Source organism: Suncus etruscus, chromosome 12 (genome assembly GCF_024139225.1).
Source record: "Suncus etruscus isolate mSunEtr1 chromosome 12, mSunEtr1.pri.cur, whole genome shotgun sequence".
NCBI lineage: Eukaryota > Metazoa > Chordata > Mammalia > Eulipotyphla > Soricidae > Suncus > Suncus etruscus.
The window spans coordinates 42929660-42936167 of NC_064859.1; the positions used below are offsets into that span (position 1 = coordinate 42929660).

The 6508-nt window shown below is 35.7% G+C and overlaps 1 pseudogene; it reads right to left on the reverse strand.

Annotated features, from left to right (window-relative positions):
* Positions 1 to 1418: 1418 nt before the first annotated feature.
* LOC126024971 (uncharacterized) lies at positions 1419 to 1553 on the reverse strand (annotated as a pseudogene).
* Positions 1554 to 6508: the final 4955 nt, after the last annotated feature.

The window sequence follows — 6508 nt, forward strand, 5'->3', positions numbered from 1 at the left end:
AGGTCTTACAAACACCACAAAAGCACCACCGGGAGAGTAAATGATCCTGAACAGAGTCTATAGTTGATCCCATGACAATACACTCCAAGGGCGGAGAAAACCCATATCTCTTAGGCCAAGTGAATTCCTTTTCGAATGACCCCAATATTTACTGTGCCTGGGCAGGAGGGAAAAAAACAAAAAGCACAAAACATTATTTATTTTTTTTATATATATATTATTTTATTTTCATTTATTATTACTATTTTTATTTACCTATCTATTTTTTGGTCAATTTCTCTGTTTGGGTGTGATAATTGAAGTTGTCCCCAGTTATACTTATTCTTTCTCTTCCTTTCTGTTCTTCCTTTGTATGCCATGCCATGTTTCCTATATCAAGACCATGGCATTTTTTTGTTTGTTTGTTTGCTTGTTTTGTTTTGTGTTTGTTTTTGTGGGTTTTTTTTTTTTTTGGTGCTTGTGTTTATTGTTGGAGTTCTCACGGGATATTTGACACTTCTTTTTGTACTGGTGGAATGTTTCACCTTTTTTCTCTCCTTCATTTCTCAAACCGATGTTGAGAGCCTCTGGAAGAATTCCGCTTATTTTCGGCGTATTAGACTTTTACCCCAGTTTATTACTTTTCTCTCCTTCAAACAAAACCACGTAACTTGAACTAGCTAGTCCTGCCCCTCCAATTAGAGGGGGAAACAAGGGAGACACCAGGACCAAACAGGCGCAAGACTACTATGCAGTAGGCTAGATACAGAGGAGACCACATATTCTAGCTACCCTGGGGGTGAGGGAAGAGGATATGGGTGGTAGGACAAAAACAGAGGTGTAGGGAGGACAATTTGGTGATGGGAATCCCCCCTGATTTTATGTAAATATGTACCTAAAATATCATTGTCAACAATATGTAAGCCACTACGATCAAAATAAAAAAAAAATCTTTGCAAAAAAAAAAAAAGTTATAAAAAGTATATATAGAAATGTTACCATTCTGCCTTCCTTCTAAATAAAAATTTTCTTATATTTTAAACAATAAAAAAAAAGAAAATAGTAGAAAAAACGCACTTTCTTCATATGGAATTTAGCTCAAGAAAATATTAAATCAAGGAATGCAAATAAACAAATTAAGTATGCTGTTTAAAAAGGTTAAAATTCTTAAAGTGGAAGGAGCAAAAAATGTCATTAAATAAAGGGAAATTACTTGAATTCTAAAGAAATTTCTTCTTCTTTTTTTGACTTTTGGGTCACACCCGGCAGTGCTTAGGGGTTACTCCTATCTCTATGCTCAGAAATCACTACAGGCAGGCTCAGGGGACCATGTGGGATGCTGGGATTCGAACTACTGATCTTCTGCATGCAAGGCAAATGCCTTACTTCCATGCTATCTCTCCAACCCCCTGAAGAAATTTCTTTCTTTCTTTTTTTTTTTTTGGTGCATCATTCCAGGTCGATGCGTGGAATGGGCAAGCTCCTATACCAGTTCCTAGTGCCAAAAATCCATTTAATATATTGTCGTCGGATAGACACTACACTTGATCTTACCCAAAAGGCCAAGAAGCGATAGAAATTTCTTAATGTATGTTTTGATTTGGTGATTTTAGAAATCAGGTCAGTGGATTTAACCACACTGAAATAAAATTAAAATAAAATAAATTATTAAGCTTAAATACACAAATAATCCCATATTATTTTTTATATACACACATAATTGAGACCACTCATCTCCCCTGCCACACAGTTTTTGATTTAGCAAGTCTGTGGTTGAACATAAGCAGATAATTTCTAATGATTTTCCAGCTTCAGTTCATAAAATTATACCAAGGAACACTCGAAGTATAATCTAAGGAGCTATAGGCTAGCATAAATGAAGGGGAAAACAAAAAGAAAAGATATCACAAAGAAGTAAATGAGCAAATTAAGACTGACATTCTGTGTGGTTTGTAATCTTGACTGTCCACGAGATTCATGTGAGAGCTGCCACAAAACTTGATACCCTGACTACTGGTTTAATTACATATATTTGTTCTGTGTTTGGAGTTTAGGTAATGGGACTCTTTAACAACCTGGGATACAGAATCAATAAGCAAACAGTGGAGGGAGCTTGGGAGGTAAGAAGACTAAACTAGAAGAAACTTAGGGTCAGTGGAGGAAGATCTTGGACATTTGAGTGGTGGAGGTTGTTGTAATATCAATATCATAACACTATTGTAAGTACCTAAACTATAATATATAGTTACATATATAAGAAAATTTTTATGTTTATAGTGAGATATTATGTCTAGCTGAACTATTACACATAAATTATAAATTACTTTTCATAACAACATATATAATTTTTAGGTAATATATATAACTTTAAGTGATCCTTATACCCAGTAAAGATTTAAGAAGCATTAAACCACAGTATTTGTTTTAGATATTGGTTAAAGCAAATATCATAATAATCTAAATTACATAAATGTTTTGGTTTCCCCTATGTGTGTAAAAGTTGTACTTAGCCTATATTGTATGTTATTTGATGCATTATGTCCAAAAATAAAACCTAGTGTATATGGATCTTACTTAGAAGTGCATTGCTAACATATGCAAATTGTGGGAGCCTTCAGCAGTACCATAATTTTTTTCTTTTCTTTTTTTCTTTTCTTTTTGGAAGCTCAACACCACCAGAGAAAAGTTGGCCATTACATGAGCATCATAGTGATTTTGAACATTTGGGTGACTGGTACTACTTTCTTTTTTTTTAATGTGCTCAAACAGCTGATAACCATTGTTTTAAAATGATCAATAATAGTTAAATATTTGACTTGACTAAAAGAGTAAGATAACTTTAGATTGAATGACTCTCTAAATTGTGTGCTGTTTAATCTCTTTCAACTGTTTGCTATCATATCCCATTGGCTGTGGAAATTTCTTAATATAAGACAATAGTGAATTATGCTGCATCAATTGATGCTTTTTTTTTTTTACAAAGATTTATCTGTCACATTTTGTGGGTGGTGTTATACTCACAGTAGAACTTCTTTTGAAATTGGCATAAATCCTCTTATGTTTATGTGATATTATAAATCCTTTGTTGTCATTTAAACTAAGTTCATAATATCCTTACCAGGAGCAGATTCTGTCTAAAAAATAATTTTATTTGCCTATGCACCAAAAGTAACTCTTCACATATTATGGTAAAATTTTCAGAATTTAAGTACATTTTTTAAATCTTTTTTTTTTTAATTTTTACATATCTGTAGCAGCTAATATTTTTTTTATTTTTGGTTTTTGGGTCACGCCTGGCAGAGTTCAGGGGCTATTCCTGGTTCTACAATCAGAAATTTCCCCCGGCAGACTCGGGGGACCATATGGGATACCAGGATTTGAACCACCGTCCTTCTGCATGCAAGACAAATGCCTTACTTCATTGATATCTCTCCGGCCTCTATAGCAGCTACTTTTAGTAAAGTCTTAAATTTCTCTGTCTTACTCTACTCTATGTTTTAGTTTAGTAGAATATTGAGACTAACTTGATCTTTCTAGGCCACTCAAATGTCTTCATATCAGTAATAAAGCTGTATTACTTTCTTATTATTTGTGTGTACACCAGAATAGCACTCTTAATTTCTTTCAGAAAATCTTTACATTTATAACTTGATTAACTGCTACCCAATGCCTAATTTCAGCATATTTCAGCTATCAACTCAGTTATCAATTATTTTCACTAAGCTTAATAATTTCTACATTTGTACCAAGACTAAACAGTTGTATGAACATTGAGTAGAAGAAAAAAAAAAAAAAAAGATCAGTCTTAAACACCAAATCCAAAGGCAATGACAACAGAATTGAAACCTAATCTACAACAAGTTAGACACAGAGGGGACCACTTATACTTGCAGCCCAGGGGTCAAAGGAGGAAGGGATATGGGATGCATGCTGGGAACAGGGGTGTAGGGAGGACAACACTAGTGGTGGGAATGTCCCTATTTCAATGTCCCTATGTATCTAAAATATTTCTGTGAAAGATTTGTAATCCACTTTGGTCACAATAAAAATTATTAAAAATAATTTCTACTTTTGGCTTTAAATTGAGAGATGTGAAACTCTTGTAGGAATATTTATCCTGATTTCCATGTTCCTTGGGGACTAGAGAGGTCTGAGGAGAAAGAGATAGATAATGCAGCTACAACACAGACACTTACATAGGCACAGCTCATGCTTGCCTCAAAAGAGCTACAGCTGGGAGTCGGAGAGATAGCATGGAGGTAAGGCATTTGCCTTTCATGCAGAAGGTCGGTGATTAGAATCCCAGCATTCCATATGGTCCCCTGAGCCTGCCAGGAGCGATTTCTGAACATAGAGCCAGGAGTAACCCCTGAGCACTTCTGGGTGTGACCCAAAAACAAAAACAAAAACAAACAAAAAAAAAGAGCTGCAGCTGTAACATCAAAGACCACTGATAACAGATCCCAGAACAGATATGATAGTAAAATTGCTTGAAGTGTTGTAGGTATTACCAAAATGTGACAGAGACTAGAAGTGAGCAACTGCCATGGGCAAAAATGGAGCAAAAGGAGGTATTGCCACAAACTTAGAATTTGTCAAAAGCCCCACATTTATCTGTGAAGCACAGATATAAAGTGAAGTGCAGAAAAAAATCATTACTATACTTTATAAACTGGTGTTTTCATTGAAAAATCCTCATATATTTATTGAATGGGAATTCCAAGTTGCAGGTCAGGGACCTTCTAAGCATCTCTTGGTTCTATCCCTCAATCTTTCTAAACATTTCTGAACTTGGAGATTAAGAGACAGGTCTGATTTTGTTGTACTTAGTTCTTCCCAGATATTTTTGTTTTACTTGTACATAGGGTGATATTTTCAAAAGATAAGGTGTTTTTCTTTTAAATGGTGTTTATTTTTTTTTTCATTTCAGGGACTAGTCTACTTTGTTACTACATGGGGCACCCAAGATCTTTCAGCTATTCTGAAACTTGAAAGATAACTAATAAAAAAGCTTTATTGAGATATAACATTCCCCCAAATACACTCCTTTTAAATATATCCTTTTGAAACTGTCTTGATCCTCTGTATTGCTTAGTCTGAGGCAACTGATAATCTACTCCAGTTTCCACATGTTTTCCTTTTAGTAAACACTGAAAAATTAATTTTAAGATAAGTATGTTTTGAAAAGCTTTTCTGTGTTTTCCAGCTCTCAGTGTCTTTTAGTGACTATTGGAAAAACACAGCAGAAATGATTTCTGTGACCTCAGTGCTGAAAAGCATTAGCCAGGCAGAATTCATGGGATAGAAAATTTAAAAAAAAGCTTTTAGATCTATGAATTTCTTCCCCAGTTTACTGTAATCACTGTAAGCCACTAGGGCCAGCAAGGTAGTACAGTGGGTAGGGCACTTGTCATGCATGCAGCAGATCTGGGTTTAATCTGCAGATTAAAGATATGCATCCATATCTAGTTCTCCCTGTACCATTAAGAGTGATCCTTTTTTTTTTCTTTTTTTTTTTTTTTTTTTTGGTTTTTGGGCCACACCCGTTTGACGCTCAGGGGTTACTCCTGGCTATGAGCTCAGAAATCGCCCCTGGCTTGGGGAGACCATATGGGACGCCGGGGGATCGAACCGCGGTCCGTCCTACGCTAGCGCTTGTAAGGCAGACACCTTACCTCTAGCGCCACCTTCCCGGCCCCTTAAGAGTGATCCTTGAGTTCAGAGCCAGGAATAGACTGAGCATTATAAGGTATGAACCAACTGTCCTCTCCCCAAAAAACAAACAAGCCAAAAGATAAGGCACTAAACTGACAATCCACCTTGACAAGATACAATCCAAGATCAAGTTTTACTGGTAAACCTCTATTCTTAGTCCAGAAACTTCCTTAGCAGGGCCATAGATTTTCTCCTGTGAACATCTATCTTGTCCTTCTCTGATACTGTTGTATCCTACAAATGACAGATGGGAATAATTCTCTCCTGAACTCTCTGCTTGCACAAATGGAATCTTATCAAATATCTGTTATAAACAAAGAACCATCTGGAGAAAATGCTTTGTTATGGATCATCAAACCCAGTAGTGAATTCTCTATGTAGTTTGCCAGCTTTTACATAAACCTTCAAACTCCTCAATGAGGGCTGAGGTATTCTCTGATCTCTGGATCTCTTCTCCCTTCAGGGATCATACTTTTGTTTCAGTACTCTCTGACCCTCTGTTATGTTATTATTTCCCTTCTCACATCAGTCTGACCCACTACAGTTCCAGAAAAATGACAAAAATTCTTCTGCAGAATCACAAATTAGAGAAACTTGCCCTGCTACACTCATTGACTGAATTTCTCTCACACCAGTGTTAGTTATCTTCCTGGCTTTTATGAGTTCAGCTCTGTAAGGTTATAAATCTGCATGGCTCTGCAAGAACCCACCTGCCATGAAAAAAAAATTTTTTTATGCTCACAAAACCACAGACAGGACTGACTCAATTTTTACTCAAGAAAATTCTAATAATCTGATATTTATCGAGGTGATC